Source organism: Lemur catta, chromosome 16, assembly GCF_020740605.2.
Source record: "Lemur catta isolate mLemCat1 chromosome 16, mLemCat1.pri, whole genome shotgun sequence".
In the NCBI taxonomy this organism is placed as follows: domain Eukaryota; kingdom Metazoa; phylum Chordata; class Mammalia; order Primates; family Lemuridae; genus Lemur; species Lemur catta.
The window spans coordinates 549,846-572,669 of record NC_059143.1 but is presented as its reverse complement, the minus strand read 5'-3'; the positions used below and the strand labels follow the sequence as shown (position 1 = coordinate 572,669).

At 50.6% G+C, this 22,824-nt stretch overlaps 1 long non-coding RNA gene and 2 pseudogenes across 2 annotated transcripts; 2 read left to right on the top strand and 1 right to left on the bottom strand.

Annotated features, from left to right (window-relative positions):
* The first annotated feature begins 202 nt into the window (after positions 1-202).
* On the top strand, positions 203-1,015 carry LOC123621526 (annotated as a pseudogene).
* A 6,459-nt stretch (positions 1,016-7,474) lies between these two features.
* LOC123621921 lies at positions 7,475-8,468 on the bottom strand (annotated as a pseudogene).
* Positions 8,469-16,249: 7,781 nt separating this feature from the next.
* On the top strand, positions 16,250-22,022 carry LOC123621561. 2 transcript variants are annotated; one of them, XR_006729182.1, is made up of 3 exons: positions 16,250-16,713; positions 21,180-21,339; positions 21,809-22,022. It is a non-coding gene; the product is annotated as an uncharacterized LOC123621561 (long non-coding RNA). The 2 variants fall into 2 exon arrangements; XR_006729181.1 differs by having other exon boundaries at positions 16,253-16,713; positions 21,209-21,339.
* The last annotated feature ends 802 nt before the right edge of the window (positions 22,023-22,824 follow it).

Sequence of the window (22,824 nt, the reverse complement as noted above, 5' to 3'; positions counted from 1 at the left end):
AAATGTAGTGATTGATGCTGACCAAAAGGCTTTAGGAGGTGACACTCAGGATGCTCATAAAGCCACTACTCAGATAGATACAGAGAAAAAAGAAATGCCATATGAAGTGCCAATTAAAACAGAACCTCAGGTTACTGCAGTTTCACAGCCCAGTGAACCTCAGCCTGTTCTAATACCCAGTATTAATATCAACTCTGGAGATGCAGAAAATGAAGGAGAAATCAGTGCTTTGTCAAGAAATGAAACCATGCTGCTTCCAGAATCTGAGAATCAAAAGGAACATGATGCTGATTCAGGCACTGGTTCTACTGCTGATAACAGCAGCATTGACTTGAATTTATCCGTCTCTAGCTTCCTCAGTAAAACTAAAGACAGTGGATCAATATCTTTACAAGAAACAAGAAGACAAAAGAAAACATTGAAGCAACTTAAAGATCAATATTTCATACAAAGACATCAGCTACTTAAGCGCCATGAGAAGGAAACAGAACAAATGGAGTGTTACAATCAATGACTTATTTGAGGAATTGAAAAACAGGCAGACTCAAGAAAGAACAATATTACCCAAGATTCACCACAGTGAAGCTAAGACTCGAATGACCATGTTTAAGAAAAGTTTGAGAATTAACTCAACAGCTACGCCAGATCAGGACTGCGACAAAATTAAACAGTTTGCTGCACAAGAAGAAAAGAGGCAGAAAAATGAGAGAATGGCTCAGCATCAGAAACATGAAAATCAAATGCGGGATCTTCAGTTGCAGTGTGAAGCCAATGTCTGAGAACTGCATCAGCTGCAGAATGAAAAATGCCACCTGTTGGTTGAGCATGAGACACAGAAACTAAAGGAGTTAGATGAGGAACACAGCCAAAAATTAAAGGAGTGGAGAGAGAAATTGAGACCTAGGAAAAAGACACTGGAAGAAGAGTTTGCCAGGAAACTCCAGGAACAGGAAGTGTTCTTTAAAAGGACTGGGGAGTCTGAATGCCTTAACCCATCAACACAGAGCCGTATTTCTAAATTATATCCTATTTCTAGCTTGCATTCCACTGGATCATAACATGGGAAGCATTCTGTGCTTGAGTTGGCTTTTTAAATATATCATTCTATTCTCTTCATCTTCTGCCACAGTCTATATCAAATAGCTCACGAAGACAATCACCTGCCTCACCTTCTAGGTGTTTTTTTGGTTTTAGTTTTGGGTTGTTTTTTTTTTTTAAAGCAAAGCTGAAGGGAAAACAAACTAAGACAGATGCTGGGCCATGCTGGCAAAGTAGCATCTTGCAGTAATTCCCTAAGGTGATTTTGTATATTAATCTTAAAAATTGTATTCTTTAGACACTGTTACCTGAAAAATTATTAAGAGAAATAATGTTTAAAGTTATTTAAAAAAACTGTTATGTCACTAAGTGTTAATAAATGTCTTTTTACCTGTCCTAACTTCTCAGTGATGCCTAAATTCTATAGCTGAAGCTCTGCTGTAGAGGATTGAAATGATTTTCTTTTGGTGAATCAGCTCTCATAAAAAAGCTATGAGTTGCTCAAAATGTTCTATTGATTCAGTGAATAAATATATTTTATCTTTAAATAGGAACAAACTCTTTTAAAAGAGAGCATTATTTCAGTAATTTGTTGAAAGTAACCTATTTAGGCATGAGCTAACAATTGAGGGTGCTAGTTTTATTAAGATAGTGCCTAAAACACTAAATTTTAATCAAGTCTAAGATAGGATTTTCTTTTTGATCAACAGAGACATAACATCCTTAGCATTAAACATTATTGTGTTAAAAATCTTGCTCCTGTTACCATTTGATGGAAATTTTCATCCTAAAATATATGTTGTACAAAGTTTGGAAGACAAAAAATAAAAATAAAAATAGCTTTTAGATGTGCAAATTGGAAATGTAAAATACCAAACTAAAAGTAAGATAGATTTAGCAATCTCAGTTTATTTTCTAAAATAATACATGAGTTAAATGACTTCTCTCCTTCTTAGTGAATTCTGTACTTTTAAAACTCTATGAGAAGCTTGCAGGCTCTGAGTTATATTTATAAATATATTTTCTGAAATTAATTTTAAAAGGCATTTGTTCAGAATACTTTTTTTAAAGGATTTAAATATTTAGGCAAATGTCAGGAATGACTTTTCATTGTTTTGAAATGAGGAAACTTACATTTTGGTGTTATTTTGTTTCATATTTAAATTATTTACTTTGAATGGGAAAAGCCTGAAACCTTTATCATGTGGTTGCTGATATGTGTAATTATTAATGAAATGTTCATTCTCAGTCCCTTTTGAGGCTTAGAATTTCAACCATGTGGCAGGTCAAATAGTATTACGAACTGGACTTTGGTGTGTGAGACAGCACACTTGTAAATGATGCTTGTTGCCTGCCATTTACAACCTATTCTCTCTTAAGAGTGCTAGAAGTTTGTTTTTAGTTGTATTACTTTTGAGGCTGGTGAAAAATTTAAATGCAACTTTGTGGGAACACTGACTTATACTAAGAAAATGTAAATGTCTGTAGCACTTTCTTGCAGTTAATTTGAAAACTTTAGATGCTGAACCTTATTTTGTCAGTGGTTTGGATGATTTAAAAATGTATGTGTGATTTTAATTTTGTAATTTTTTTGACAAGCATAATTTACTTGGACAACTTTGTAGGTAGCCTTAACTTCTGGCCAACTTTGTTTTTTATATAAATATATATACATATATCATGTATGGTTGTAAATTCATACACTTATCACATGTATGTGTTACTATATACAAAACTCTTTTAATGCTTTATTCTCAAATGCTGGGTTGAAAAATGTTTTTAAAGCCTCTTGAAATATATACCTTTATAAAGTAATATTCAGGATGATGGAAATTGTTTATATTGTTATGATAAAAATGACTGTATTTAATGATTTATTTGAAGAGGGAGTGGGAGGAAGGTTCTCATAACCACTTTCTCCTTTGAAATTTTCAGTTTATTAACTTCTTAAAAATGAATACTTTAGGCAGTAGGTATTTTTTCAGTATCATTGAAATGATACCCTGAGTGCTAAAGTTTGTGGCACCTAATTAATTTGGTCTGAATATTTGATGCTTTCCCTTTCAGTTTGACATTCAGAGTATTGACTCAAGGAGAGAGGCTCAGAGTGGCATGGTTGATGCTCTGGGCAAAGTTATTAGCGACTCGCATCTCCTGTAAAACTGCCTTTTGGATTCAGTGTGTGTGCTTGAGTTCTCTTTCAAACATGACCATATTCATGGTCATGACTATACAAGACTGGTGCAAGACTATACAACGATACCTATATAGAGGTGAAGCATTCATTTTCATACTTAAAGTTATATAAATCTTTTCAAAAAGTGTTTTGTTATAGAATATAGTGTTTGTACCCATACTGGCCCACCTCTTCTTAGGCCCTATATTCAAATAGATAATAGTGATCATTCTTTCTTGCATGAAGTGTAGGTAGGGAGTGGATGAGGGGCACAGACTTTGAAATCTAAGAGTACAGTCAAATTTCTTCCTGATTTGGTTGTTTTGTTGCTGTGGCAGAATGTGCCATGAAATGCATAAAAGAACTTCTCCATATGTGCACCCTAATCAGTCCCCTCTCCTCCTTTTCCTGAGTGCTGTGAGCACACCAGACCTCCATGCTTCTGTAGGTCCAGCTCCTAGAGCTTGGGGCACCAGGCTGCCTTTCCTAGTCCTGCCAACTATAAGGTATGAATTGCTGAATTAGCTGCTATTTTATGTGGAGTCACATTAAGCTTTTTCTTACCCTTCTCTATGGGGAAGCTATAGGGTGGGTAAGGAGGAAGTTTAGAGTGCTTTTACTTTGCTGAAAATGTTAGAACTTTCCTGTGACAGGACACAGCAAATTGTAATTAAATATAAACCAGAACCAGAGCTACCTCTAAGTAGTATTTCCTCAAGCACAAAGCTCTCAGGCCTATGGGACCCACTTTAATAGAGAGCCTCTGATGTCTTGAGCACCAGTGAGTTTCAGAAGTGACTATTTTTTGTACTCTTCTAGTTTCCTCGTATACACACTTTTTCCCATTCCACACTGTGCTTAAATGACAGACTTCTGAGAAGCCAAATTCTGTCAAAGTATTAGCTAGAGATGTTGATTAAAGGCAAACCTAGACTGAAGTGGAAGAAGAGTGTTCCAGTTCTAACAGTCTTTTGAATAAATAAATAAATTCTTTTCTGGGAAATGACTTTTTTTTATAGGAAATGGGATGATATTTTAAATGCTTTTCTTAAGTTGAAGGCACAACAGTTAATGCCTCTATTGTTGCTATTCTGTGGCTGATGTGCTTTTGATAAAGCTTTAAAATTTCTGCTACTAAGCCTAGGATAGAGTGTTTTACCAGTTTTAAATGTTGGCTGCAGCTTTTTGTTGATCCTTCTCTGATTTGCAGTGTAATGAGTTCATAAGCTAAATTTTCAGAAAGAATTTTGTTTCAAATTATGCTTCTTGTCTATCTGAGAGCAACATGTCTTTTCAATCATGAGATTGACACACAAAAAATAAAGTTATTTCTTAATCTAAAAAAAAAAAAAGAAAGAAAGAAATGCTTCAATTAACTCTGGACAATCTAAATTTTCTTCAGGTTCCCAAGTGTTGTCAGCATCTGTAAATCCCTTCCACTTCAGGAAATACTCCACTTTCCCATTTACTACACGTCGATCCAATACTTTTTCCACCACAAATTCTTCAGGCTCTGCCTCTTCAACCTTTTTACTCTTCCCATTCTGTTTCTTTCCCATTTTTTGCAATGTAGTTTTATTGGAGGCCTTTTTTTTTTTTTTTTTTTTTTTTTTGAGACAGTCTCACTCTGTTGCCTGGGCTAGAGTGCCGTGGCGTCAGCCTAGTTCACAGCAACCTCAGACTCCCGGGCTTAAGCGATCCTCCTGCCTCAGTCTCCCGAGTAGCTGGGACTACAGGCATGGCCACCATGCCCGGCTAATTTTTTCTATATATATTTTTAGTTGGCCAGATAATTTCTTTCTATTTTTAGTAGAGACGGGGGTCTCGCTCTTGCTCAGGCTGGTCTCGAACTCCTGACCTCGAGCGATCCTCCCGCCTCGGCCTCCCAGAGCTAGGATCACAGGCGTGAGCCCCCGCGCCCGGCCTGGAGCCGTTTGTTACTCAGACTTGAAGAGCTATTATTCACCGCCTCCGAGCGGCTCCGGGTCGCGGTCTACGGCGACTCTCAGAAACATCTTTGTATAGACGAGCTCAGCTGGGTGGGGACGCGCTGGTCCTCATTCTGCAGGCGAGGTGAGTGGCTGGCCGAGGCTCCAGTGACTCGTCAACCCTCCCTGGGAGCAGGCCCGACCGCGTGGTTCCTGGGTTCGTGTCCATCACCGACTTTTCTGCTCAAGCGCTGGCGTCTCAGACAAGGCGAAGCCACAGGGGATGGGGGTAGGGAGACCGGCTGTGAAAGCGTCTCCACCCGGGTGACTTGTGTGTCAGCAGTCTGCAGGGACACACGGTTTGGACAGCCGTGTGACAGCCTTCGCACCAAAGGGGTCCAGCCTTCACTGAGTGTGCGCACGTTCTCATTCACCCCTGAGAAAACCCGTTAAATATGTTCTAAATCCCCATCTACAGACGTGGAAATGGCAGCTTTGCGACTTCAGTAACCTGCCCAAGGTCACACCAGTGGGACGCTGTGGAGTCCCAGTTTAAGCCCGTTGTCTGGTGTGGGGGTCTGTGTCCCTCCCACTGCCTCCCTCGAGTCCCCTCTCCTCCTGCCGTGTGTGCCTGCTGTCTGCAGGGCCACATGCTGCTTATCTGGAACCAGGAGAAGAGCTGTTGTCTTCCCGGGGACCTGACAGTGGATGACGTCCCCCAGGACAAGGAAGTCCAGGTAGACAAGGGAGCGACATGGGTGGGAATAGAGGCAGTGGCCCCTGGCCCCTGGCGCTGAGGAGACTGGAGGAGCTGTGTCCGCAGGAGGCTGCTGGCCTCCTGCTGCAGGGCTGCCCCGCGCTGCTGCCTTCTGGGCCTGGCGATGGTCTAAACCTGCCACGGCCACTCGGGAGGGAGGCTGAGGCGGGAGGATCGCTTGCACCCAGGAGCTTGAGTCCAGCCTGGGCAATGTAGCGAGACCCCGTCTCTATGTACATCATGATCTTCCTGTCCCTGGTTGCAAACTCCTGGCAGGCGAGTGCTGCTCCTCTTTCTTTCTGGGCTCATCTCCGAGCCCGCCTCTGCTCTCTCCGAATGAGAAAGAGGAGGACGCTTCTCCGTACCGACGTGCCCACACTGGAGCACACTTATCGACCCCCGGGGCCGCCCCTCGGTTGAGGGTGGAGGGAGAAGCTCCCCCAGAGACACAGGGGACTCTGCTCCAGACAGGCTTCCCTGCTCAGGAGACTGTTGACAGTGTTGACGACAGCACTGTTCCTGCCAGCCAGGACACACTTCCTGCCTCCCTCTGCTCGCCATGTATTATGCACCTCCTGTATACCAGGGCCTGTTACAGGCCTTGAAGATACAAAGACAAATTTTAAAAGGCTTCTGCCTGAAAGAGCCATGGCTTCTAGTAGATTCCCAGTCATAGGCCTTAGCTACGGCTGTGTTGCATGGAGTAAAATGCGTTTTTCATAATCTGTGTTTCCTCAGGCCACAGCAAAGGAGGCTAAAAATAGGGCTACTCTGACAGCCGTGAAGGACATTTTTCTGGTCCTCATCTCCACCTGCTGTTGTTAGAACTTCAACCCCTGGGCGTCCTCCAGGAGGATCTCCTGTGGACTGTGGATGAACACCATTCTTTCTTTCTTTCTTTCTTTATTTATTTTTTTGAGGTCACAAAAAGAATTTTAATAGTAGCTAATAAGGACAATTACCTCTTAGTACTCATCAAAAACATGGCTTTCCCGCTCAGATTACAACCAGACAGAATTAACATCTCACTGCATCAGTTGTTCCTGCATGTTAATTATCAATACAGGGGAAAGTGAAACAGGTACAATATATAAAAAATAACATATATGTGTACACGTATATACACAAAAACATATACACATATGTATACATAGTTCACATTTCCCAGTCAAGTGTTCAGAAAAACTAAAATAAAACAAACACAAATATAACTTATTTGGTCTTGGAGAGGTATACATTCTACACATACATGCATGCATATATATACACATATATATATGTATATACCTTCATATATATATATGTATATAATGCCTACACGCATGTTAGCACACTGGTATACACACGCAAGCATGTCTACTCGCTTGTCTATCATATGCTACACCAGCTCGATTTTTCAGATGGTCATTCAAGTTTCACCTTTGTTCTGGGCTGTCTCTACTTTGTTTTCTGTCAACTGCCAAGCCATGTTCTATCAACACTTTACGCAGTGGGCCACGCCAACAGGAAGGCCGGGATCAATATGCAGGCTGCAGTCTGGGTGCTGTCGCCTGCCCAGCAGTGTGGCCTGGCGTGGGCAGGGAGTGCAGGACACGTCCTCCCTCACCCGTAGGGGGGCAGCCCAAACAGCTCGGGCCGGAAGTCCTGCAGGGAATCCAGCACCGGCGTGGCCTTTGCCGTCAGGTCGTGGCTCAGGGGTCCGTCTGGAACCGTGACCGCCTGCATCCCGGCTGCCAGGGCCGCCTGCAGCCCGTTGGGAGCATCTTCAAAGACATGGCCCTGCTCCACGGGAGGAGGCGGGGACAACCTCTTGGCACAAGCCAGGAATATGTCGGGCTCCGGCTTCCACTCTTCACTCCCGGGTCGTCTCCCAAAACAAGGTGACGAAACAAACCAAAGAATTCCTTGTTCCTGCTTGTCTTCATCTCGAGTGACGCAGACCCGGAGCTGGCGGCGGCGGCAGAGGGTATGTTGTGTTTCCGCAGGTGGCGGACGAGTTTTTAGCCCCTGGCATGAGTGCGGCCGTGGGGACAGCTCCTTTAACGTCGCTTGGCTTTCGTCCCGCGGCTCCTCCTTGGACGCAGGGGGTCAAGACGTCTGTGACGATCTGCGCGGCCTCTGGCGCCTTCTTACCCCTGACCAGGGACTGCACGTCCCAGGTGTGATTCCTCCCAGAGCGGCCACATGTTTCTCGAAACGCCACTGAACACAGCCGTTCCGTACCCAGAAGAAGGCCGTCCGTGTCACAGAGGAGGCAGGTGACGGGGCGCAGCATGGTGCCGCCTTCTCGGTCTAAACACCGTCCTTTAGTCACTGCCCGGAGCTGGCCTTCGCCGCCCCCGACCCCGGGGTCTTGTTCCGACCTGGGTTCATACAGGCGCAGGGCCCGAGAGGAGGAGGAATCAGGTGCCTGGTGGCGCCTCCACTTGTCGCCAGCCACCAGGGCCAGCACCTGCCAGAAGGGGCCCGGGAGCACCACGCTGCCCCTTCCTAGATTGGCTGTTTGACCCCAGAAGGCTCTGAGCCCTCCGAGAGTCGCGGGCCACCGGCAGTGCTGCTGAGGCGACATGGTGCAGGCAGCAGAGGCGACAAGAGTAGATGGGAAGGCAACTTCCAAACTGCAGTGGCGCAGAGGAAGTTCTCCAAGGGCGGGTCTGAAAGTCCCACGTGAGTATTTGCTGCGTGTCGGGGATGCGCCGGACCCCACAAGCCCCTGTGACGTCTCAGCTCCCAGCAGTGACACAAAGGCTCTCAGGAGCCCCGCGGTGACCCCAAAATGTAACACGCGAGCGGACACACCCCTGTTTAAAAATCAGCATTTTTCTGAAGTTTTTTTATTGGACTGAGGGCTCCTTTTCTCACTTAAAACCTCTTCTTCCCATAGCACTGGGGCCTGGGGAACAAAACCTAGGGCCGGTGACCGGCCCTGGGCGTCACGCAGGAGGGTGGCAGGTGGGGGGGTGCTCTTCACTTCTTCTGCCTCCCAGGGGGTCTGTGACCCTGGAACCCGGGACACCCCGGTCCCCTCTCCCCTGCTGGCTCGGGTGGCACATCCCACATCCAAAGCAGCGATAGCTGTGGACTGACGTGGGACACCTTTTCTACACGCTGTCAGCTGAGCCAACTGGGTGGGGGGACACGTTGGGGAAAGAATCGCGGTTGGGGAATCAGCAGACAGGGCCGGCACTGCCGACTATCGATCATCTGCGGGATTCTGGGGGATGCTGAAGTCCCCACAAGCCTCAGTTTCCATCTGTGAAATGGGGACAACACACATTGGACAGGCTGTGCCAGGATGAAATGAGATAACATAGGAGAAAACCCGAGACTTGTATCAACGTGCTGGAAGGATCCAGAAATTTCTAGCCTAACACACACCCTCAGCACAACACACACACCACACATCACACTCACCACACACTCATACACCACACATCAAACACACAGCACAGCACACTCATCACACTCATACACCACACATTGCACACACCACACACCACACTCATCACACACATTCCACATGCCACACAGCACACTCATCACACACATTCTCACACCACACACCACACTCATCACACACAAACATACACCACACATCACACACCACATACCACACTCATCACACACACCACAGATCACACTCATACACACTCATATACCACACAATATAGACACCACACACCACATGCATCACACACCACACTCATACACATGCATACACCACACATCACACACACCACACACCACACTCATCACACACTCATACACCTCACATTACACACACCACACACCACACTCATCATAGACAAATACACCACACATTACACACAGCACACACCACAGTCATCACACACACTTATGCACCACACATCACACACACCACACTTAAGACTCATACACACTCATACAACACAGATTACACACACCACACACTACACTCATCACACACCACACTTCACACTCATCACACACACTATATACCACACATTACACACACCACACAGCACACTCTTCACACACCCTCATACACAACACATTACACACACCCCACATCACACTCATACACATACACACACACTTATACACCACACATTACACACACGACACACCACACTCATCACACATTCATACACCACACATCACACACCATAGTCATGACACACACTCATACACCACACATCACACACACCGCACGCCACACTCATACACACACCACACGGGCTCTCGCTCATGCACATGCTCCGGCACATGCTCCGAGCCGTCCCTGTGTGTCACTTGCCAGCGCACCGTGAGTTGGGAGCATTTTCAAAGTCCAAGACAGGCCTGGTGGCGGCACAGGGGCGGGCTGAGGGGCTGTCCCCCGCCCCCGTGGGAAGGTCCGTGGGCTCCGAAGCCCCCCACACGGAGGGAACTCGGGTCACCGGCGTGTGCGTTGGAGCCGGTGGCCCTTGTCCCCGCCGGGCCTTGGTCGCGGACAAGAGCAGCTGAGTGAGGCGGCGGTGCCTGTGCGGACTCCCGGCCCTGCGCCCCCCACGCCGAGGCCTGCCACCTGGTCCCGTGCGGGGACAGGGACCTCCCGCTCCCCCAGGCTGGCAGCACCCAGCTGCCTATTCCTAGAGGATGGTCTTTCGTCTGGAAGATGCATCACTTGTGGAACGAGAGGCCGGTACGCTCTGTGTCACGGAGAAGCAGGGACAGAAAGCAAAGGCTGCTGTCGCCCCACCCCCTTGTCTCTCTCAGCCGCGCTGCCAGCAGCCTGGGACACGCGATGATCCCAGCGTCACCGAGGCTGTGTCTTTCCTTAATGCCACAGGTACGTTTCACACTTTTAAAAGAGAAGCCATGTCACTGTGATGGCCCCGGCGCCTCCCGTGCGAGCTCCCGTAAGGCTGTGCTCGGGCCGCAAACCCCTGCCGGGGACAGTGTCCCTCATGGTGACTCCCGGGAGGCCACGGAAGGCTCCGGTGCGAGTCCCCGCAGCACGGGGGTCCAACGCGGTTAGAAGGCAAAGTGCCCCCGGAGAGGACGTAGCACCGGAAACACCTGGTGACACGAGGCCGCGGGGCCGCTGGAGTCCGAGAGCGGGCCCAGCTGACACTCGGGGACGCGTCCCCGCTGCGTGAGATGCGTCCGTGCCAGACTGCGGGACGCGCGTTGCGGGGACCGCGGGCTCCGTGCCGGGTTCATCCGCAGCTCCAGCAAAGCCCAGGGAAGAGACGGGGGCAGAGGAAGGACTCGGGCCTCCTCCTGCCCGACTAACGACGCTGCAGCCGGAGCGGCTCCCGAGAGTCCGGCCGGAGCTCTGCGACCTCAGGAGGCCGGCAGGTACTCGCTGCTGGACAGACCCCTCTGCTGGTCTTATTGCAGACACACACGGTGCCTGCCCCCGCCGGCCAGCCCCCAGTGTGGCCCCGTCAGAAAACACAGGACAGTAAACCCAGACGGATGGTCTGTCGGGGAGCAACGCTGTCGTCCCTTTGGTCGTTCTCCTGCCAGCTGTGCCCTTCACTGAAACTGGGCACAGACTGAGTGGCCTCCGCCAGGCCACCGGGCACAGGGACCGGAGGCTGCTGCTTTCCTTCCTGCCCTCCCCCTGCCCAAGGTGGGGCGGACAAAGGGAAACCCTGCTTGGTGTGGGCCGATCGGTCACCAGTTTCACACCAGCCTGGCGGGCCCGGGTGAAATTTCACAGTTAGCAGACGCGCTTCTGGTCATTCGTCAGGACCTCAGTGTGCTCTTGCAACGGACACCCCCAATTTCCAGATGCTCCGCTGTAGGGGAGTCACACGACGGCTGGGAGGCAGGAAAGGTGAGGCTGGTCCGTCCGGGTTCAAGTGTGTTAACACGTGAAAAATGAAGAAGGCCAGGGGTTTAGACACCCAGCCAGGAGAAGAGCACTGACTGCAGCAAAAGGTGACTCCATGGGCTGAGTTATGTCCCCTAAAAATCACGTGTTGCCTTCCTAACCCCACAGGAATGTGAATGTATTTGGAGATAGTGTCTTTAAAGAGGTAATTAAGTTGAAATGAGGACATCAGGGTGGGCTAACCCAATCTGACTGGTGTCCCTATAAAAAGAGATTGGGACACAGACACACATAGAGAGACCAGGTGAGGATGCAGAGAGAAGACGGCGTCTGCAAGCCCAGGAGAGAGGCCCCAGAGGAACCCAACCCTGCTGGCACCTTGGTCTCACACTTCCAGCCTCCAGAGTCATGAGAAAATAAATGTTTGTTGTTTAAGGCCCCCAGTCTGTGGTACTTCGCCATGGCAGCCCCGGCAGACTAGCACAGAGACCCTAGTATTGCTCGAGGAACGTTGTCCTTTGTAGCGGGGGACGCGTCACGACTTACAGCAGGTGCTCACGCCTGGTGGCTCTTGGCATCCTCACCGCAGGCCTGAAGGGCAGGTCAGGAATTATTACAGGGCTTCAGCCCCTTATCCAAAACCACTGGGGACAAATGTACTTGGATTCCAGAATTCCTCAGATTTCGGGAAGATCATACATGCATGCACCATGCGTTACCTAACACACTGAGTGCGTCTGCCAGGGCACCCACAGTTAAACACACGGCCACTTCTGAAATGAAACAGAACCACATGTGTGTGGAGATATCTACAGATACGTATTTGCACTAAAAAGGATACATAAAGCATACATGTAACCTCATATTTGTTCAGGTCAGATTGTGCCACCAAATGAGTTAGTGTCAAGTGGATAAAGACTTGTTTGGGTTGGGGGATTTTGGAAATACACACAGGGTGTTACAGACTTGCCTAATTCTCCCACCCTCACCTTCCGAATTCAACTTTCAAAGAAGAAGAAACCAAGACTCAGGGGAAAAGCCCCTCATTAGGGATCACCTGGCTCACAGAAGCCCAGCTGGGCTCTTAACTTCTGCCTCCTAACTCCGAGGTCCGGTTCTTTCGATGTGAACCCAGAGGGCCTCCCTGCAGGGCTCGCCCACCGGCAGCTCCTTGCAAACGCCCCCTCCCACCTCCTCCGCTCTCCCCCTCCATCCTGGCTCTGCAGCCTTTCCGGCTCCACCCGGGCACTTGGTGGCCATTCATAGACATCATCTTCCAGGCTCCCTTCCCTGACCTCTCAGAGTCTCATAGTTTCAGGACTGGAAATGACTTTGAAGATCATTTCTGGAAGAGTAGCCTGCTAACTTTTTTAAAGAATCAAATGTTTTATTTTTCCACTGTAATCACACATCTCAGATTATCAGACAGGTACAAGCAGAGCTGCTCCTGCGAGCCTGGGCTCCTCCTCCCCTAACCAGCCAGAGAGACCCGAGGGTCCTGGGCAGAGCTCTGCGGATCCTCGAAATACAGTCTGACACCCTCTGGTGTGGCAGGACGCTGTTATACTATGGGACAGAAAAAAATGAGATCCACCAGGGGAAAAAGGCAGCCAAAGTTTACAAGATGCTCACTAGTTATTGCCAATCTCATTGCACAGAGTCAGAAACTGAGGCCCCAAAAGGACTGGGAAAAACCAAGTGCAGACAGACTGCGGCCGGCAGCAGCACAGCAGTTAGCCTGCCTTGCAGACCTACGTTCCTGGCATTCCATGCCCCTTCATATGCTAAACGAAAGAGCAAGGTGTACTGTTTGGAAAGCTGCCCAAAGGTGTCCGGGGCTGATGAGACTTGTGCTCGGGAATTCTTAGCAGCAGTGGTTTGTATAACATGAACCCCGAACTCCAATGCCTACCCTAGGCCGCAAATGTTCATAATAATTCGGTGACTTCTGAGTTAACTGAACGTAAAGAAACCCCAAAATATGTTACATAAGAGAGATTTTTGTTTCTCTGCTCTAGAATCTGCCAAATGGAACTTGTTCAAACTTCCTGTATTAAAAAAAGAATCCCTTCTAGACTAAGATCCAAAATGCAAGAGTTCAATCCAAAAAGAATAAATTTTAAAAGGTCATGATCCTGGGAACTACTGGATTATAGTGAGAATTGAAGTTTTCATGGCATGAAAAAAAATCTAAGAATAGTATATATTTTGGAGACGTTTCACCAAAAAACTTTGACCATCTCTTTGAGTTTTCCAAAAGCGACCCCTATCTTTTCCTTTGCTGTCTGGATTCTATTATGAGGGTCACCTCTGTGTTTGAGGACAGCTCCAGAGACTTCGAAATTTGGTCAGTTACTGTCTGAAAGTGAGATAATGACTATAAAATTGTCCTTCCACATTCATCGCCCCTCGCTCTCGATGACAGAATCCCTGGGCATTAGCAGGACTCCCGTCTGCTTGTGTAGACATGACATTTCTCAGCCTCCCTGACCACAGTGTGGCCATCGAGTGAAGCCTGGGAGAAGGATGCAGGTAGAAGGGACCCTGGGCAAGTCCTGAGGCCCATTATTAGAAGGACGGCGCCTGCCCCTCAGTGACCCCTGCTTTATGTGACTGAGAACAGCCCCCCAGGCCTCTGCAAAGGAACTGGGTCCTGGATGACACCCTGCAGCAGCATGACCCAGCTCTGGGCCACACATTTTCAGGCCTCTGTGTTATAGCAACTCTGCCACTAACTGACACGAGAAATGACATGTGGGTGTGATGACTGCCAGCAACAGTGTCCAAGGCATTTTTCCAGAGAGACAGTTGGGCCTGTAATGGCCACACAGGGTCCCAGATGCCCAGTGGCGAGCCCTATACCCCTCTGTCCCTTGTTGACCTGGGAATGGGCCACCTCCTGCCTGGGGCTGACGGGGTGAGGCTGCAGGCATGAAGTCCCTGGCCTGACAGTCACAGGCCCACAGGTGTTGCTGGGCCGGGCTGCACCCAGACAGGAGGACAGGAGGGCCTGGGCAGTGCTGCAGACAGACCCGGCCTGTGCCTGGCATACTGGGGATGTCCAGTCAGGACTGGTTAAAACGTCCTCTTGCCGTAGCGCCCCCCCCTTGCTGTCAACAGGCACTGCCAGCTTGTCCCATCCAGACCCACACCTGCTTTCTGCCCCAGCCTGCTCCAACCTCCTCTGTGTTTCCATCTCAGTGAGTGGCACCTCCCCACTATTGCGGAGAGGGGTTCCTGGCATCTTGCCCTGCCAGCTCCCCCTCTCTAGGGGCATCGGAACCATCAGCACCTCCCCTGCGGCTGCCAACAAGGCTCCTGGTTGCCCTCCGTGCCTGCAGTGTGTTCTGCAAACACAGCAGGGCGAGCCTCTGTGAGTGTAGGTGACATCGCACAGCCTTCCTGCCTGCACCCCCCGGCTCCCCGCTGCTCTGCAGCCAGACCCCAGCTGCCCGGCACAGCCCCGGGGCCCTGTGTCCCTCCCGGACTGCGGTCCTTCCTGCCCCGGGGGCCTGTGCTCCTGCAGCCTGCAGGGCTCCCGTCTGTCCTCGACATTCTCATCGCTTCCTGACCCCCATGAGGGAGTGTCCCCCACCCCACCCCCGCCACCGCGTGCTTGCCTTTTTATTCTTCGCGGCCATTACCATCCAATGCGGAAGTGATCATTGTTACGGTGTTAGTTGATCATCAGCCTCCCCGACAAGAACGAAAGCCCCTAGGTCTGCCCGGCTGGCACCAGTGGGCTCTTAACAAACACTTCTCGAAGGAATGAAGTGAGGTGAGTTGAGCTGGACAGGTTCTATCTTCCGAAGTCACCGCAGTAGAAATTCCCACCATTTAGAGACTAACAACTCCAGCCCAGTGGGCAGAGCAGGTGACAGTGAATTTCAGCAGAGACCAGTGAGCTCCCCGTGCTCACGCGCCGGCCTCACCATGAGCCGAGTGACCCACTAAGGTCACCAAGCTCTCTCTCCCCTCCCGCCAGCCAAGCGTCCCTCCAGTGGGTGGCCGTGGGACTGCAAGGGACCTTTGTGAACAGAGAAAGGAAGAGGCAAGGTAAAGGACGAGGACTAGCCCAGCAATTGGACTGTTTTGTTTGTTTACCTCTGTTTTCCGGTGATTTTATAGTGACCATGTATTTCTTTTATAATGTTTTAAAAAGGAAAAATATGATCATTGTAAAAGAAATTATCATTCTGGTGGATTAATACCATCAGAAGATAGAGAAAGAGAGAGAGAGAGAGAAATAGTAATAACAATTTTCCTCTAAAATTTCCTAGAAATAGACTGGAACCACGTACAATAATCCCTCCCCCAGTGTGGGGCTCAGCAGCCTATAACCTACAGCCCCCCGCCCGTTTGTATAAATAAAGTTTCATCAGAACACAGCCGTGATCCCCGATGCCTTCCGACTGTGCAGCGTTAGAGTTGAGTTGGGACAAAGACCGTGTGGCCTGCAGAGCCGAACACAGCTACTGCCTGGCCTCTTCCAGACAAAGCTTCCGCCTCCTGCCCGGGACAGAGCTCCCTGCGCTCCCCTTTCCCGGGCTCCTTCCGCAAGGCCAGCACAGGCAGCTGCGGCTGCTTCTGTGTCCTCGCCCGCATCTGGTGTCTCTGTCTCTCGGCTGAAGATCAGAAACTAGATTCATCTTTATATTTCCACAGGGCCTGGCACAGTTTTGGCCTTGGAGCATGAGCATGTTGTGGAAATATTTCAGTTCTGCTTGAGTGAGGAAGTCGGAGTGGATCCAGTCTTCAGCAGCCCGTGTGGCTGCGCAGCCAGGGCTGCTCCCCCGGGGCAGCCTCCCTTGCCGCGTCACCGCCTGGCGACAGCGGCGCCCTGTTTCTGACGGCTCTTGGCCACACTGGATGGCGTGAGGCTGCCCCTCCTCAGCACCGCCCGCCGGACTCCGGACGGGCACAGCAAGGCCTCTTCAGAGCCAGGAACAGGAAGCAGTAAATGCCCGACCGAGGACAAGCTGAGGGAGGGGTGGACAGTCTAGATTTGGTAAGTCTGAGGTGCAGAATTTCATTTTTCAAAAAAGGCCATTTTGTTCCTTCCACACAAAAGCTCCCGGACTCATGCTTATGAAGCATCGCTAAGCCAGCACCACGCTGGGCGTGACATGAAAAGTGTGCATCCGTCTGTGGTTTGCAGCCAACACCGGCGGCACAGGCGTCCTGGTCCCGCACAGCCAATCTGCCCGGTCCCGCGTCTACTATGAATCCGCGTTTTAGCGACCGTCGTCCTTGCGAGCGCGCGAGGGCGAACGGCACGGAGCGGCTCCGCAGGCCCTTTGCTTTCAGAGGCCCCGGTGCTAGGCTGGCGCCACTTCTCAGGGAGGCTGTGATCGCAGCGACAGGCCCCATGACCCCTCCCCCGGGAAGGTGAGCTCTAGAAGGTCAGAGTGCGCGCGCGTGGGGGGCCCTGTGGGGGCGTGGCTGGGAGACCCCGAATTTTTTGAGAAGAGAAGAAAGGACTGAGGCTGCCTGTGAACTCCCCCCACTGTGCCGCCCACCCTGGAGAAACGGCCACTGGACTCACGACCGCTGTCCCGCCCGAGCTGGGTGGCAACGGGACGGAGCATCCCTTTTCCCAGTGAGAGGCGACCGGTTCACATTCAGATCCTTTCCTGGAGAGCTAATGGCCCTCTCAGGTTAAAGACTCAAGGCGAATGAACTCATCTGGTCACGACTCTGTGGGGGACACCTGGTGGGGGGGCTCTCATCGCTGTAGCTTAATTAAAGACCCCCAGGCGCCGGGTCAGCTGGTGGCCCTGCAGGCTTGACTAATTGTAATATTTTTCTCATTAAATTTCTGGAAGGAGACAAGCTTGGTCCCGCACAATCCCTCAATCCCCCAAATAATCAGGCGGCGTGTGGCACACTCTCCACACGGCCGGGTCCCGGGGAGCTGCCGCCCGGCGACAGCGGACGGCTGACTGTCGCGGGGACTCTCGGTTCTCGCCCTGCTGGACTGCGGGTGTTGCGGAGACGGCGGCACAGCGAGGGCGACCCGCTCCGCCCCTGGGGAGTCCTCCTTCTTCCCTGACTCGAGCGACAAGCAGGGACAGTGAGAGCCACACGCCTCCCTCCGTGCTTCCGCCCTTCACGTCTGGAAGCCGCTTCCCCGCAGGTGCGGGCCGAGTCACGCCCGGCGGGTCCCGGGTCTGCGCTGTCACAGGGCGGCTCTGGAGCGGCCACGCGGGCCGCCCAGGCGGAGCCGCCGCACACAAGGACGCTGGCTCGGCCGGGCAGGTCCGCTCTTCCGCCTGGGGAGTGGCTGTCACGTCTGCACAGCCCCCTGGATGCTGGGCCTGTTAACCTGCACTCTCCTCACATTTGCCACCCGGCATGCCCATCGCTTGTCACACGCTGTGCGATGGCTTTAGAAACATTTCCTTTTAATTTTTACGGCAAACCCAATGAGGTAGACAGTTTTACTCCAGTTTTACAAACGGGAGAGCTATGGCTCCGAGGTGAAGCAGCACGCCCAAGTTCAACAGCTGCCCAGTGCAAGAGCTGAGTTTGCGGCTCTGTGACCCTCAAAGCCCTGCCATCCGCAGAGCAAAGTCAGAGCTCTCTGCATGTCCCTTGAGCTGCTGACCTGAGCTCCCCTGGGGGCACCGGCCGCCTGTACTTCCCCACTGTCGTGGGCTACATTGTGTCCCCCTCCCCAAAATTTGTGTGTTGTAGCCCTAACTCTCAGTACCTCAGGATGTGATCTGTATTTGGAGACAGGGTCTTTGAGGAGGTGATGAAGTCAAAATGAGGCCTTGGTGATGGGCCCTAATCCGGTGTGCCTGGTGTCCCTATAAGAGGCGCTGAGGACACAGACACACACAGAGGGATGACAGCTGTAAGCCAAAGAGAGAGGCCTCAGATGAGACCAACCTGCAGGCACCTGGATCCCAGACTGCCGGCCTCCAGGACTGGGAGACAACGCGTCTCTGCGGGCGACTTGTCCAGTCTGCGGTTCTTTGCTGTGGCAGCCCAAGCGGCCGAGACGCCTCTCCCCATGTGCTGCCCGGGCCTTTGCTCAGACCCCGGCCCCACGCCTGGGGTGCTCTGTCCACTGTCTCTGCTCGGTCGGCCTTTGCCAGTCTTTTGAGATTCACTTCATGAGTCGTTTCCTCTAAGAATCCTCTGGATTGGGCTAAAAATTCCTCTTCTGGTCACCTGTACCCCCTTCTGCGTGGCGCTATCTTAGCAGATAGCAAATCATGTTTAGTCGTGTATCTGTCTCTCTGATTGGAGAGCAGGGACCAACTTATACACCATTGTGCTCCCAGCAGCTGGCGCAGGCCCTGGCACGTGGTAGATGACAAATAGATGTTGGTGGCACCATACGCTGAGTGCTGAGTCCCCATCAGAGCACATGTTGGAACCTGTTTCCCATATTCTTTCTTTCCTAGGCTTGTGCACAGAAGCCTCTCCCACCCCCTGGCAGGATCCGTGGGGGCCACATTTCCTTCTTTCACTCCTCTCCGCTCAGCCTCAGAGTCACCTGTGCTCCCACGCCTCAGCAGAGCACGAGGGGCCTGAACCCAGCAGGGGAGCCTGGTTCCACTCTCACCTGGCCGGAGCTGTGAGCGTCTCTTTGTCTTGAGACTTCCAAAGTCCCCCTGGTCCCCTGGCCCCTCCTTGGTGCTCTTAAATCCTGGAGGCCAGTGAGATCTTACAGAGGCTGGGCTCACCTGTCCTCAGGGCCTGGAGTGGCAGGTGCGTTGACACAGGAGACAGGCCCTCCACTCCCCACCCCCTGCCTCCGCAGCGCAGCTCTGCTTCATGAGTGGAGCAGGTCACTCCAAGGTGAAGTCCTGGCTAAATCCGATCCTGTAAAACAGCAGATGAAGAAAAAGTGGCTTTGATTCGGATTGAACATGTATTACATCCAATGTATTTTTTTTTTTTTTTTGCAGCACTGGTAGCATTTTGCTATCTTGATAATTTTTTGCATATGCTAACCTTAAACTGAATTACATTTCCAGAGTCCACGTCAGCTAGTGTGTGCTTGTAGGCACGTGGGGGTGTGCTAAGCCCCCACCCCTTGATCAGTGTGGACGTCTCCCAGCCTGTGAGGGTAGTTTCTCTGAGCTGGCACTTCCTGCCCTTTAAAATGGGGATAATGTCTACACTGCAGGGCTGTTTTGAGAAGTGGAGATTTTGTGAGAGCTGTTCTAGTGATAGCTCTCCCTGACAACTACTGATACTAACAGTACTACTCTTTCTTCCCAACTTAATTTTCATAGCCTGGGGCAAACACCTACCTCTTTAGTATTCTCTTTACTATCTATTGCTGCTGTTTGTTTTTAACTAACTCCATGAGAAAGGGAGACAAGAGATGTCATGTTTGGGAATAAAACAAAAACAGCTTAAGGAAATCAGAAAGGAAGTAACTACGCCATTGCCTGTGTTATGCGTTGCCTGGAGGACAGCAAGCGTGTCTCGTGAGCGCCAACTACCCCCGCTGGGTCCTCGCACCGGCTGTCTTCCCGCAGCACCTGACCTGGGAAAGGCAAGCCTTCACTGTGCCCTTCCTTGGTGCTCTCTGTCTTGCCTATAATGGGCATATGTCATTGCTGTTTGTTGCCTTGCTTGGAGCCACTGGCACAACACACCTTGTGCACGGTTTTTAATTTACCAATTTACCGAAACAGGAGGGCCTGTGAGGAGCTGCCTCCTGCTGGGGCCGCATACTCGAACAGAGACAGGTGCAAACCTCACTGCCCTGCCCTAAAGCACCCGACAATCCAGTCAATGAGGATAGTTAGTATGAACAGTGCTAGATGAGTGGCATGGAGACATTGAGTGCTCCGTGAGGACAAGGGAGCGATGGCCTGGTGGGGGCAGGGGAGAGAAGCCATCCCTGAGACAGGGAGTCCAGAGGGAGAGCAGGCAGGGCTAGGGGAGAGCTGGGTCACCCCGGGGGGTGCCTGCTGTCGCCTTCTCCAGATGCACCGCCTACTTCTCCCCCGCAGCCCCCAGAGAAGGAGTGGCTTGCTCCCCTGGCCTTGGAGGCTGCCTTGCCTGGCTACCCCCTGCAGAGCGAGCAATGCCCCCTTTCCCAGGGTTGGGACGGCCTCAGGACACATTCAGAACCCACCTGATCCTGATCTCAGGGCAGATGGGCCCTCATCCCTAACAGGAACTCACGCAAGACCCCTGTCCACCAAGACAAAGGTGGACAGATGGTTTTAGCAGGCAGGATGGCTTGGGGGGTGGTTCTTCCTCAGCTACTTTTTAATGGTGACGGTGATAACAAAATCAATATAGTATGATTATTATATAACATCAGTGCATTTGAGCAGATCAAGTACATCCGAATCAATGCGCTCATTATACAACTTACAATATGCAGTCTGAGGGACAATGCACCACACAGTGTACAACACGAACCACTCCATGTACAGCTCGACACAGTCAGGCATCGGGCAATGATGGGGTTATGTTCTGAGAAGTGCTTTTTTTTAGGTGATTTCATTGCTGTGCAAACATTACAGAGTTACTTACACAAACCCAGATGGTGCAGCCTACTCCAAACCTAGGCTACATGGACAGCTGATTGCTCCCGGGCTGCAGAGCTGCACAGCATGTGACTGTACTGAACACTGTAGGCAACTGTAACACAATGGTAAGTATTTGTGCATCTAAACATATCTAAACTTAGAAAAGATATGGTGAAAATACAGCACTAAAGATGAAAAATGGACACTTGTGTAGGGCACTGACCATGAATGGAGCTCCCGAGACTAGAAATCGCTCTGGTTGAGCCAGTGAGTGAGTGTTGGGTGAAGGGGAGGCCTAGGATGTTCCTAGTGTTTATAAAGTCTGTAGACTTTATGGAAACATTGCACACTTAGGCTACACTAAATTTATAAAAAAAAATTTATTTTTTCAATAATATATTAACATTAGCTTACTGTAACATTTTTATTTTGTTTTAATTTTTTTAACTTTTGACTGTTTTGTAATAGTACTTAGTTTAAAACACACATTGTACAGCTACACAAAGAGTTTCTTTCTTTACATCCTTATGCTATAAGCTTTTTTATTTTTAACTTTTTTTTTTTACTTTTTAAACTTTTTGTTTAAAAACTAAGACACAAACACACAGTAGGCCTACACAGGGTCAGGATCATCGATATCACTGCCGTCCACTCCACACCTCGTCCCTCCGGAAGGTCTTCAGGGCCGACAGCAGGCCTGGGGCTGCCGCCCTGTGACAGCAATGCCTTCTGGATGCTTCCTGGAGGACCTGCCCGGGGCTGTTTTACATTTACTTTTTTTATGTAAGCAAAATGAGCATACTCTAAAAAAAAATAAAAGGTTAATAAATATACAAACCAGTAACCTAGTTGTTTATTTTTATCAAGTGTCGCACACCGAGCGTATTGCATGCGCTTTGCTTTCATAGCCCTGGCAGTGTTGGACTAATGTGTCACGCTCCACCGCCACTGCGTCACTAGGCCACAGAAATCATTCATCTCCGTTTTGACCTTGGGGACCACTGTCATATGTGTGGTCTGCCTTGACAGAATGTTTTCACGCGGTGCGGGACTGTGTAGCTGGACACCAGCTGGAGGGCCGATGCGCAGTGCATGTTATGTACAATATAATGATCCGTGTGTGAATATTCACTCCTCCTACACGCAGCCCAAATAAGAAACACTCCACAAACGCCAAAGCCGAGGGCTGGAGAAGGCCAAGATGCGCCGTGGGTCACAGCGTGGAGCGACACAGCGTGGAGCGACACAGCGTCGCCCTCGGCTCGCAAACGCGCTCCCGCCATGGCGTCTTCCCGGCCGCCTCCAGCCTCTTCGGGCTCAGCCCGACCTCCTCTGCCGAATGGCCCGGGCCACCCTTCGTCCCCTGCTCCGGCTGATCCAGGTTCCCCCCCCCCAGGCCCCCCAGCCCCCCCAGCCGCAGCTCCCGGCTCGGGAGAAACCCCTGCCGCAGAGCTCAGAGCCGCACACGCGGCCGCCCGGTTCTCAGCCGGCTCCCCGTGCGGCTCCGCAGCCTCCTCGCACTGCCCCTCGGCCCTTAGTCCATCAGGAAATCGCTGCAGTGAGCTGTGGTCAGCGTTTAAGGAAAGAAAAAGAAGAGAATAGAACAAAAT